Genomic DNA, 13,539 nt, shown 5'->3' on the forward strand with positions numbered 1-13,539 from the left:
TATTTTACAATAAAGTCTCTTCTTCCATCCAATTATCTTAGCCCACCGCTCCTTTCATTCAATTAGTGTTGCTTAATTCAATAGTTTCATTCCACTCAGCTGAAATTTCAGTGAATTTCAAAGAACTCTAACTTTTGGAGAAATCCACTTTCTTTCCAGAGAGTATTTATATAAATCACTCTCACAAATGTTGACATCCATAAATGCCTCTTTATTTTCAAAGCTATAAACTGGTACTTAATTAATCAGCTGTGTAATGTGCAAGCACATCATAGAAACAGTTAGGGATGAACAGATCAGTATATATTTTGTCAATTTCACGTGTGTTCACTCATAAATCATTTGTGTTCCATTTCCATACTAATCTGTGATTTTTAAAAAACACCCTGTGCACTTATATTTTAATGTGTATTTTATTACACAGTTCTAAATGTGCTTTAGAATAAAACACAACAAATTATTTCTTTCCATATTTTAGTACTTTGGAGAACTGTGAAATTTAAAGGATTATTACATGGATTAGTCTGAGCAGGGCCGGATTTAGGTTTGATGAGGCCCTAAATGACTGAAGGTAATGGGGCCCTTTCTATGTCCAGCTGCCCTTTGTCAACAACAAATTGTCACTTTTTTGTTGTTGTTGAATATATGCTATATGGTAATTTATGGACCTAATAGGTATCTAAAGCCATTTGCACATAACAAAATATATATTTTATCAAAGTAATTGTTGAACTGAAATACAATTAATACAATTTTTCCCCCTTTAATTTTTTGGGGGGCCCCCAAGAGAGTGGGGCCCTAATCTATAGCTTGTTTAGCTTATACGTAAATCTGGCACTGAGTCTGGGTAATTCAAATTGGGTCACTTAACTTAACAAATTGGGCTGAACAAAAGACCCCTCCCTTGCTAGGAAAAGTTTTGTTCATTAGAATTATGTCTGACATACTGCAATCTATTTGCTTTATTTTTTATACTTTCCCGCTAATATTAAATAATCTCATTATCCTTAAGAGTTGGTATATTTTTGTTGTTATTGTTGTTGTTATATTGTTGTTATTATTATGATATGCATCTGAACTATGTTAGCAACCTGTGCTCCTTTGACAAAAAATATTCATTGCAACCTGATTTTATGTCAAGTATTCTGTATTGCATTTCCATGCGCTCCTCTGGTTCGCCAGAAGTGGCTTAGTCATGCTGGCCCCATGACCTGGAAAAACTGTCTGCGGACAAACACCGGCTCCCTCGGCCAGTAAAGCGAGATGAGTGCCACAACCCCAGAGTCGGCCACGACTGGACTTAATGTTTAGGGGTCCCTTTACCTTTACCTTTATTCTGTATTGCACCAATCTACCAAGATTGGGGACGTGGGTGGTGCTGTGGTCTAAACCACAGAGCCTCTTGGGCTTGCCGATCAGAAGGTCAGCGGTTTGAATCTCCACGATGGGTTGAGCTCCCATTGCTTGGTCCCTGCTCCTGCCAACTTAGCAGTTTGAAAGGACGTCAAAGTGCAAGTAGATAAACAGGTAGGTAAGGTAAACGCCGTTTCTGTGCGCTGCTCTGGTTCGCCAGAAGCGGCTTAGTCCTGCTGGCCACATGACCCTGAAGCTGTATGCTGGCTCCCTCGGCCAATAAAGTGAGATGAGTGCCGCAACCCCAGAATCGTTCACGACTGGACTTAACTGTCAGGGGTCCTTTACCTTTACCTTTACCTTGTATATCTGAAGAAGTGTGCATGCACACGAAAGCTCATACCAAGAACAAACTTAGTTGGTCTCTAAGGTGCTACTGGAAGGATTTTTTTTATTTTGTTTCGACTACGGCAGACCAACACGGCTACCTTACCAAGAGATAACCTTAATAGCTGCAGGTACTATGTTCTGGAGAACATTTGAAATGTTTGGAGAACCTAAAGGGTTTACTGAATATAGTAGCATGGCATCTGATTCTGTGTTGCTAGATTTCCCCATGAAAAACGTCAGGAACAGGCTATAATAAAGTGAAGTTCTTATTAAATTTGTCGCTGAATTGTATAAAATATAAATGCTGGTTAACTAAGGCAGCTATTTAGATGAGAAGTTATTTTTGAAATTAAGAGAAGAGGGGTTGCCACTTCAAGGTCGTATTTTCTCTTATTTTAGGGTACTGACTCACCACTAACAGCATATTCTGGCCTTGGTATTTGCTCTGAAAGAGATAAATGAAAATCCCCGGATCTTACCCAACATCAGCCTTGGCTCCCACCTCTATAACAGTAGTTTGTTCCAGTGCAACATATCTTGCCTCCATGGAACTCCTCTCCACAAAGGGCAAATTCTTCCCTACCTACAAGTGTGATGTCCAGGACAATCTTATAGCAGTCATTGGGGGACCTAATTTTGATGTTGATCTCAATATGGCAATTATGCTGTGGAACTACAAGATTCCACAGGTAAGTTGTGCTCACACAAAAAATAAAGAATCGTCCAACCCAGCATTTTAGATTTAGTAAACATTAGAAAACTGTATATATAATAGGGATGGACTGACTCATGTTACAATTGTTGAGAATGTGGGACTCAGGAGAAGCAAACTCCCAAAATGTATTTCCTGAGAGCATTTCCAAATTAGTATCTTCTTTCATTCATGGACAGATGCTGCCTCTTTCTGTGTGTAATGACAATTGCCATTTGGGGAACAATAAGACAAAGAAGGAAGGGACACCATTCTGCTGCTATGATTGCCTCCCATGCCCAGAAGGAAAGATCTCAAACAAAACAGGTAAGAGATATTAGTACAGAGTAGGTTTCTAAAAAATGCAGGCTGGCTCTGATTCACAGTATCCAAAGCTGCTCAGTGGTGATGAAGATGGCCTCATCTGAGAGAGAGAGAAAAAGGATATTGTAGTATACCCCAACAAAAACTGAGATGATGCTAACTTCCCAGCTGTGATATGCAAGGAGAGCAGTGATGAGGCTGAGCTTTCATTTGGACCAGATGTTCTGAAGAAGTGAGTTTTAGTTCAAAAATGCTGATGCTATAAAAATGCACGAGTCCTTAAGGTGTCACAAGACTATTTTTTATTTCCATGATCTCTGTTTCTGACCCAACCATAACTTATTACAAACACAGTTACATGGTACATCAGGCATCCCCAAACTCGGCCCTCTAGATGTTCTGGGACTACAATGCCCATCATCCCTGACCACTGGTCCTGTTAGCTAGGGGTGATGGGAGTTGTAGTCCCAAAACATCTGGAGGGCCGAGTTTGGGGGTACCTGTGGTACAAGGACCAGCCTCCATCTAGGACTTTAAAAAATGTTAAGAATCACAATTGTTCACACTAATCAAACATAAATACCAATTACCAAAAAATATTCAGGACCAAAGAAAAGGTCCAGTGACTTCAATAACATGTCATTTGAAGGAACCTGATGTTCTCTGTAGTTTCTTCCCTGTATCTTTCTCCCCTAGCACCCTATGCTCACATAGGGTTCTGAATGCTAAGGGTTGTTTAATGTATATATCAAAAGCCATGTTTTCTTTTCCAGACATGGACGTCTGTATTCAATGTCAAGAAGATCAATATCCAAACCGTGGCCTGGATTTATGTATTCCAAAAAAGATAAGCTTCTTGTCTTATGACGAACCTTTGGGGACCAGTCTGGCCATTTTTGCTCTTGCCTTCTCTTTCCTCACAGCTCTGGTACTTGGAGTCTTCATTAAGCACAAAGACATTCCCATAGTCAAAGCCAACAACCGGAGCCTCACCTACGGTCTCCTCATCTCCCTACTGCTCTGCTTCCTTTGTGTATTCCTATTCATTGGTCAGCCTGAGAAGATTCCATGCCTCTTTCGACAACCTGCATTTGGCATTATCTTCTCACTGGCAGTTTCTTGTGTGTTGGCCAAAACCATCACCGTCATCATGGCTTTCTTTTTTTATTATTATTAAAAAAATTTCCATGAAAAACTCCAGTCATATCAATTTACACATCACATATTTTAGCTTATTGGACCTCCCTCAACTTCTCTGACAATCATTCGTAGTTCGAATCCTATCTTCACATTCCTTAATTTTAATATTGCCATTAAACACTATATTTCTGACCTTATTTGCTTTCTAACAATATTCCTTGTATTTTCACAAAGCTTCTTTAAAGCACACTAGCGTTGTACAGTCCTCACATACAGTTTTCAAATACTCCGTAAATTTTCCCCAGTCCTCAAAAAACCTGTGATCCTTTTGGAATCTGATTTTCCCAGTTAATTTATCCAGTTCTGCATAGTCTGTTAATTTTGTCCTCCATTCTTCCAAAGTCGGTACTTCTTCTTGTTTCCATTTTTGGGCCAACAGTGTTCTTGCTGCGATCACCGTCATCATGGCTTTCACGGCGACCAAGCCTGGGTCCAGGATGAGGAAATGGATGGGGAAAAGACTGGCCTTTTCCATTGTTCTATCGTGCTCCCTTATTCAAACCACTATTTGTGCTGTGTGGCTGGCAACCTCTCCCCCATTCTTCTATTTTGACATGCACTCAATGACTGAAGAAATTGTTCTGGAATGTAATGAAGGTTCAGTTATTATGTTTTACTCTGTCTTGGGCTTTATGGGATTCCTAGCCATTGTCAGCTTCACTGTGGCTTTCCTAACCAGGAAATTACCCGACAGTTTTAATGAAGCCAAGTTTATCACCTTCAGTATGCTTCTGTTTTGCAGTGTTTGGTTGTCCTTTGTTCCCACCTACCAGAGCACCAAGGGAAAATACATGGTGGCCGTGGAGATCTTCTCCATCTTAGCTTCCAGCGCAGGGTTACTGATGTATATATTTTTACCAAAATGCTTTATCATTGTGGTTAGGCCTGAGTTGAACACTAGGGGACAGCTAATTCAAAGAATAAATTAAAGGTGCCAAATAGTAGATGCCTATGCCTCACATTCTGCTAAAATTGGTTTATTTTAAGGCATTGGAATTGAAATCTGTTGGATAAAAATGATAGATGTTTGCACTCTGTGGCACACCAAAAGATTGATGGCCATCCTAACTCCTCACTTGGTTGTGAGATAGGCAATGAAGTTAGAGACCCTTACCATGGAACATGAAGTTGAAGGAGGACTCCACAATCGCTGAGGAAGCAAACCTCACACGGACATCCATCACTCCAGAGTCTGCCATCGTCAGGTCTTTCATCTTCAGTGTGGTCTCATCAACCATTTCTACCCATGGTCCAAAACTGTTGCTTGGATGTGGTCTCCTCAGCTTCCCCTCGGCGAATTCGGCAACCAGGAGTGGCTGACCCCCTGTGGGGGTGAATTTCCATTCAACCTCATCCACTCTTTTCCGGGGGGGGGGTACATTTAGGCGAGACAAGGCTGACCCACCAAGAATCCCATGCAGCTGGTTGGGGGGATCTTGCGCAGGAAATTGAGCAGCACCTGAAGTCAATAAGAAATGGAAGCAAACTACTCCAGAAACATTTTTACTTGGCATTGTAGGAGATGATATAAAAAGAAAGGACTGTAAATTATTTCTATATGCAATGGTGGCTGCAAGAATATTATTGGCACAAAATTGGAAGCAAGAATAATTACCGACAAAAGAAGAATGGAGGATGAAACTGATGGACTATGCAGAATTAGATAAATTAACAGGAAGAATTCGAAATCTGCGGGACCAGAGATTCAAAGAAGACTGGCATAGATTTACAGACTATTTGGAAAGTAATTGTGATGATCAGATTACACTTGTAGGTTTGCAAGAAGTTTTGTAAGGTGGACTATTTGAAATATTGCACACACAAAAAGGTAACGAGGGGGACTGTTAGTTAAGATAATTAAAGGCAATAGGAATTTAAGAAATGCAGAATAAGTGATAAGAACGGAAGACCATCAGAGGGGCTGATAGAAGTCCAAAAAGACTGTATAAGAAATGAAGTTTTGTTGTATGAATGATAATTTATATGTAAAAATTAATAAAAAATTATTATAAAAAGGAAGCAAACTACTCCTTCAATAGTAATAATAATTATTAGTAACAGTAATGTCTAGTAATAATTACTAGTAGTAGTAATAATTAATAGATAATGGATGCCAACAGTAATTAATAATAATAATAATAACTATAGGGAGAGAAAACATACGTCCCCACTGTAATAACAATGATAATTTTATTATTTATAATAATTATTTATTATTTATATGCTGTCCATCTGGCTGGATAGCCCCAGCGACTCTGGGCGGCTCCCAACAAAATATTTAAAGCACAATAAAACATCAAACATTAAAAACTATAGATACTATAGACTGTTTTTTGTGTTGTTTTTAAGGAAACAGCTTTAAATATTGATGTGCTGTTTTTACTATCTGTGTTTTAATAAACCCTTTTGTATATTGTTTTAATTCTATTAGAGCTTAATTGCTTTTTAACGATTCTCTTTTATATGCCTTTAGCTTTTTCCATCTTATCTGTGTCCTTTTGATTTGCGTAAGCCCTGCAGTTTTGATTCCCTACAATGGAAAGCGAAAATCCTTCTCTCAAAGTCTTAAAATCTGAAGGTGTCAAAACCTTCTTGGAACTTACGGCTGTTCGCTTTCCTTGGAACAACAGAATGGTTCCCATTTCACAAAGTTGCTGCTGCTGCTGCTGTTGTTTTTTTGGGGGGATCTTGAATTTCAGGAGAATGGCTGCCAGATGGGCAAGCAGAGCTACAGTAATTTCCTTGGTCTCAGAGGTATACATGGTTCCCTCCTCCCCATTTTAACTTCACAACTACCTTCTGAGGTAGGCTAGGCTGAAAGATGGTGACTGGCCCCAATGTCACAACCAAGTGGGGGTCCCAACCCTAGTCCAACAATCCAACCACCCCTGGCTCTTTCCATTGGGATGCATCACTCCACTAAGGACTTGCGCTGGAGATGAGGAGCACCCTTGACTGTTTTGGGTCCTGAGAACATCAGAAGGGTCTTTCAGCAGCAGCCGGATAAGGCCAAAGGGGGCCCAACTAGCCCAGTCAGCCAGATGAGCCAAAGGAAACCTGCCAAGCAAGCAGGACCTGAGTACAACAAACAGGATTCTTTCCCCACTTAGGATCCAGAAACCAGCCACTGTCAGGGGAGGTAGGTCTTGCTAGGCTGGCCATGAGATTCCTGTCTCCCTTTTCTGCACTGCTCACCAGGGAATTGGAGAATGGCGAGTAGAAGCATGAGCTGGGTGCTGTGGGTTTCCATCCTTGCCTCCGTTCTCTGCCACCTTCCTCCCCCAGTGCTGAAACAGGTTCTTGTGTGTGGTCTTCCCTCTCTACACCAGTCTTCAGCCCCTCCTGCGTTGCCTTCAGGCCTCCTAACCAACCACAAGTTTCCTCTTCAGCCCCCATGCTTGACACTTTAAGTCTCACTTCCCTGCCAGAAGCAGCAGTCGAGTCAGGCCCTCTCACCCCAGCCCTCAGAAGTGCTGGCCCTGGGTTTCTTGGTAGCAGATCAAAGAAGATAAGAGCTGACAAGTTGGCTGCACGACCCAGCAGAAGGGATGACAGCAGGTGAATCGAAACTCAGCTGTCCTCCAAAATTCATACTTCTGAGAATTTTTGCATGGCCAATGTGTGTGTGTGTGTGTGTGTGTGTTTATTAGCGGAAAGGGTGCAGAAAAATGCATACCGGTATATCCAGGGAATAAATATACTAAAGCACATGCTCTTTGGGGAAACTTGCTTGCAAAAAAGGGGGAATTGGGCAAAACGGAAATGGGAGTGCCTGATCACCTCATCTGTCTCCTGAGAAATCTCTATGTGGGACAAGAAGCTACAGTTAGAACTGGATATGGAACAACTGATTGGTTCAAAACTGGGAAAGGAGTACAACAAGGCTGTATATTGTCTCCCTGCTTATTTAACTTACATGCAGAATTCATCATGCGAAAGGCTGGGCTGGATGAATCTCAAGCCGGAAGACCCTGATGTTGGGACCGATGGAGGGCACAAGGAGAAGGGGACGACAGAGGATGAGATGGTGGGACAGTGTTCTCGAAGCTACCAGTATGAGGGAGGCAGTAGAAGACAGGAGTGCCTGGTGTGCTCTGGTGCATGGGGTCACGAAGAGTTGGACACAACTAAACAACAACAAACTGTTTGGAATTAAGCTGTGTGGATGTTAATGGTAACGCCTGCTACCTCGCTGTCTGAAGCAGCACTCGTACACTCCACCTCTTTCATTTCTGTGTAGTAAACAAGTCTTTTGTAGAAAAGCTCTTTATTGGGTGTATGGATTAAAAGCATGCACACATTTTAAATGAACACACATCCTGACTCCACACAAAAGGTTCCATTCCCCTCAGACGTGTTATGGTGAGTTCATATACATGCAGGACACCCATGTGGGTTCAAGCATACATACACCTTGTAACAAATTCCTACACAGTTCTGAGATCTCCCTTACTAGCTGTTAGGTTGCCGTCCGATCGACTGACTTCCGCTCTTGCATTTCTTGCTTGTATTAAGAGCATGCAAAGAGCCCTACAAGTGGATCTGGCCAAAGGGGGCCTGATAACTCTCCCTACTTCTGCTCCATTATTATTCGGTGGCATGGTGCCTCTGAAACTGGAGCCATTATGTAGCCATCATGACTTGATGAAATTGTCTTCAGAGAAGCTGTTGCATTCTCTCCATAACTGCACTGCCCATTTCATCATGCTGGTCTTCCCTCTCACCCATTGGGATAATGTTCTACATGGTTGTCTTGTGTAAAGAGCCCCCATGTGGAGGTATCAGTTGACACAAGTCATTCGTCATTGTAAGACAGGAAGTGTTTTGTTGGATGTTACAGGGAAAATTCCCCAGCTCACTTGGATTGCCAAACAAAGACTCCAGCTAAGATTATAGAAGCAAAACAGTAGCCAGTAGGTCTGATCTTTACTATTGCAACAAGACTTCAAACTACAACATGGAAGAAGCAGAAATAAGCCCTGAACAAAGGATGGCTCCCCTTTTTATAAGTTTCCCAAATTACCCATAACACCCTTACTAAAGGATCATACATTTGTCATAACTATGTCATAAATTGGGAGGGGTCTTCTGGCAGAAACCTGACCTCCCCCTTCCAATCTTTAGGTGAAACAAAGGTAAGCATTTACATTTTCCTGTTTTCCCAGCCAAGTTAAGCACACCTTTTTTTCTTGACTGAGACCACAATCCACAAAGGTTGGGTTTGGGATTGTTCTTGGAATGACTACTTGTCTGGCACTCAGGTGCCAGGATGCCAGCGATTATCACCCAGGCAGTGGAGCCGATTATGGCTGCCCCTACCCATGTCCCAAGCTCCTCCCCTGTGAAATTTACTCCGAGTCCTGTAGTGATTTCATGCTCTTTATTGCAGCTTGTAAAACAGTGATTGAATTTTCCCCAAAACCTCAGGCTTTTATATACATTATTTACACAATGAGTCCTGTCTAATTGGCTGATTCTGCTTCCCTCCTGGAGCCTGATTGGTCTTTTCCTGCAAGCCAATCAGTTGTTGCATTCTAGGATCCTACTTGCCTTTTGTTCTAGGATCCAAGCTTAGTATATAATGCCTGCTAGCCATTTTCCTTCTGAGTAGAACATAATGGCATAAATCTGTCACTGGAGTGATTTTATATGAATTTCTAAAGTTTTCCCATTGAGCCAGTACATAGATACATTTATCAGTGAACAATGTGCAGCGGAGGCCTCGTAGTGTGGAGAGGCAAGGGTTTGCGGAGGGGAGGTCTCTCACCCCCACTTCCAATTTCTCAGTAACATGGATTAGCCCAAATCTGCACATAGTCCAGCCTCCTGTCACAGTGGCCAACCAGATGCCCCACTGTGAACTCCAAGAGCAGGATCTGAGTGCAACAGCAACACTCTCGTCACCTGTGGCTTCCAACAACTGATATTATTCAGAAAGTGACCTTGTGCTGTGATAATAATTTTAAAGTCTTAAGTAAAGGTAAAGGGACCCCTGCCCATTAGGTCCAGTCATGGCTGACTCTGAGGAGGAGGAGGAGGAGGAGGAGGAGGAGGAGGAGGAGGAGGAGGAGGAGGAGGAGGAAAAAATCAAGAAGGTCAAGAAAGAAGAGGAAAATCAAGGAGGAGAAGGAGAAAATCAAGAAGGAGGAGAGGAAGAGGAAGAGGAAGAGGAAGAGGAAGAGGAAGAGGAAGAGGAAGAGGAAGAAGAAGAAGAAGAAGAAGAAGAAGAAGAAGAAGAAGAAGAAGAAGAAGAAGGGGAAACAATTGGTCTTCTGAGACATGATGTAAAGCTTGGAGAGAGTTGTATTTGGGGTATTGCTTTGGGCAATATGCTGATCCATAAGAACATGAGAAGAGCGTAATGGATGAGGCCAATGGGGCCCATCTAGTCCAACATCCTGGTAGCCAACCAGGTACCCCAAAGGGAAGCCCACAAGCAAGACCTGAGCACAGCTGCTCTTCTCCCCTTCTGGGGCTTCAGCAACTGGTCTTCAGAAGCATTGCTACATCGGACAGTGGGAAAGAAAAATATCCGTTGGGGCTGACAACCATCTCCTCCTCCCGTCTCTTTCTCTTTGAAAGCTGTGCAAGTCGGCGGCTGCATCTTGGATCATAGGCACATAGGACTATAGGAAGCTGCCTTATACAGTCAGACCATTACACCCAGCTAGCTCAGTAGTGTCTGCAAAGACTGGCATTGTTAACATATTAAAATGTTAACGAGGATAAATTCAGCAGTAGGAAGTATACTGAAATAAAACTAGGAAAGAGAGAATGCAGAAAAATCAAAATATGCAGCAGCAAATGTTTAATAAAAACGAACCAGGGACGGAGGAGACTGGGGCAAGGGAAGTCGATGATAAATGTATGGTTTGTATTTTCTTAAATATTATTGTATAAATTTGAAAACTATTTTTTAAAAATGAAGAATAACTCCCACCCAATCAAAGCTCTGTCTGGCCCATCACTTTGCTTTCCACTTCGGACAACCAGGTGTCTCTGGAAACCAAACAGTGGGGCGTAAAGGCATAAGGTGTTCCTTGCTCTCTTCTGCCTCTCTCTGCCGCCACCGCCCCCCCCCCCCAGCAGTGAATAATATTCCAAGGTAGAGTGCCTCTGAACATGAAGGATCTATTCAGCCACTGCAACCTAATAGCTCCTGAGGCTTTTGAAGAGAGGGGCCCTGGCACACAGAGTCTAATAGTGGCTGTTTTTAGGGAAGATTTTGACCGGGAAAATGGCATATGAAGAGTTAAGCATATTCCCAATCCGTTTAAGCAGCCCCGTGCGATTGCTCATACATTTTAAAGAAAACCTATCCAGGGAAACCTCTGAGGTGAACCTCTGGTAACTCACCAAAGAACAAGCCGATGAGGACCCCCAAGAGGGTGAAGGAGCCTTCGCTTGAAGCTCTCACAGTCATCTTGGCCTGTGGTGGACAGATAGATTCATCAGCAACTTTATTGCGGAAGCAATTTGAAGTGGTGGTTCAAGAAGCAAGACTTCTGTTTTCCTTCTCCTGCACAGGCACAAACGGTGGCATGTGGTGCAAGTCCAGGAGAGCCACTGAGGAGTGTGGTGGGGGGGTGAGATTTCCTTCATCACGCTCATGTCAGGCTCATTCCCTCCAAACACACATCCTGTCCCCAGCACTGATTGCAGCACTTCATTGCTCTGTTCATTGGTGCATTTGACTAGTGTTATGTGGAGGGAAATGCAGCCCCTGGGCTGAAAAATGTCCCCCTCCTGCCCCCTTGGGTGTCCGGGGTGGCCTTCACAGATATAGACACAACTTGGGGGAGGGTGTTTTGGCTGCTGAGCTGCACCCCCCCCCCATTGTGGGGGCTGAGGGTGTGATGGTGATGCCTCCCCGGCTGCTGCCATCGTCTGTGATGCCACAAACACATTTGGCATCTGAGCGGGTATAAATGTGGGCCAAGGCGCAAGCCTCGGCAGTTGCCCTCCCCAGAGAGAAATGGGCAGCTCGGTGGCACTCAGCCCTGGTGGTCTCCTGCCCCGTGGCAGCAAGCTGACAAGCGGAAGGAGGCAATCGCCTGGTGCTGGGATGCTGTGGAGCAAGGAGAAGGCAAGTACAAAGTTTACTTGCTGGTGGGATCGCTACCTGAAGGTGATGGATATTCAGCTCTGAAGCTGGTTGATGTCTGGCAATGGACCTGGCGAGGCTGCAGCTGGTGGGTGGTTGTTGGAAGAGTTTGTGTTCAGGCTAGTTGATGCCGTGAGGCTACACTGGGTGAGATGGATGCAAAGTGGTTTGGAAGCCTTGTTTGATAACAGGCAGCCAAACAGAGAAGGAGTCTGGGGGGACGCTGCTGGATGGGGGCCATCCCACTCACCTGTTTGCCTTTGCCTTACAGGGATGTCCGGAGCCGGTGAGGTTTTCCCCAAGTCCAGCCTTCAAAGTCACGAAGAGAACCGCAGGACGTCCCTATTTACATTGGAGAAATGAACGTGAAATACTGGCAGCGAACAATGGACAAGGCCGTGGCCGTCCCTGAGAGAAGGAGCTTTGAAGGAAGACTGCAGGCGGACATCTGCTGCATTGCAAGTGATGGGGCAGTGGGGAGAGAGAAGAAAATGGAAGTGCTATGAAGTCCATTGGAAGTGCTTTGAAGACGCTTTGAACAGGAATGGCTTCCCCTCAGGGATTCTGGGAACTGTAGGTGGTTAAGGGGACAGAGAGTTGTTAGGTGGGTTAGGGTTAGGTTTAGGCTTAGGCTTAGGGTTAGGCTTAGGGTAGTAGGGGTAGGGTTGAGTTGGGGTAGTGTTAGGGTTAGTGTTAGGGTTCACTTCTTATCAGGGAACTCTGGGAATTGTAGCTCTAGTTAAGAGTTATGGGGTAGGGGTAGGGTTCCCTTCTTGTCAGGGAATTTGGGAATTGTAGCTCTAGTTAAGGGTTAAGGGTTAGCGTTAGCGTTAGCGTTAGAGTTAGGGTTATCATCAGGGGGAGGGGGAGGAGTAGAGTTCCCTTTTTGCCAGGGAACTCTGGGAATTGTAGCTCTGGTTAGGGGGTAGGGTTGGGGTTCCCTTCTTGCCTGGGAGGGAACTCTGGGAATTGCAGCTCTATTTAAAGGTTAAGGGTTAGCGTAAGCGTTAGGGTTAGAGTTAGGGTTAGCGTCAGGGGTAGGGGTAGGGGTAGGGGTAGGGGTAGAGTTCCCTTTTTGCCAGGGAACTCTGGGAATTGTAACTCTTGGAGGGGAACAGGGGGTGTCCTAACAACTCCCTGCACCCTTTTCAAACTATAGCTCCCAGATTCTTTGGAGGAAGAAGCCATGAGTGTTTAAAGCAGCTTCATAGCACATGAAATGGTGTGGATGTGGATGTGGCCCTGGCCTCCCTCACCCCACTGCCCCTTATTATTGAGGAATCGAAAAGATTTCCCTATGCAAATCTCTCGGAAACAATGTATTTCATCTGGAAAACTATTTAATAAAGATTACTTTTTATTAAAACCTTTGAATGTGCTTGAACTGTGTTTGAGTGAGCAGAGAATGATTTCATTTGAAAGCAATGCCCTTAGATTACAGAATCATGGAAGAGTTAGACGGGACCACGAGGGTCTT

At 43.7% G+C, this 13,539-nt stretch overlaps 1 long non-coding RNA gene across 1 annotated transcript in view; it reads left to right on the top strand.

Moving 5' to 3' along the window:
• LOC307205071 overlaps positions 1 to 13,426 on the top strand; it is a 280,556-nt gene extending 267,130 nt beyond the window's left edge. Inside the window, exon 3 of the long non-coding RNA XR_013833824.1 lies at positions 12,941 to 13,426. This is a non-coding gene — a long non-coding RNA (uncharacterized lncRNA). The remainder of the gene's footprint in view (positions 1 to 12,940) is intronic.
• The last annotated feature ends 113 nt before the right edge of the window (positions 13,427 to 13,539 follow it).

The sequence above is a fragment of the Podarcis cretensis genome, assembly GCF_951804945.1.
Source record: "Podarcis cretensis genome assembly, chromosome: 16".
In the NCBI taxonomy this organism is placed as follows: domain Eukaryota; kingdom Metazoa; phylum Chordata; class Lepidosauria; order Squamata; family Lacertidae; genus Podarcis; species Podarcis cretensis.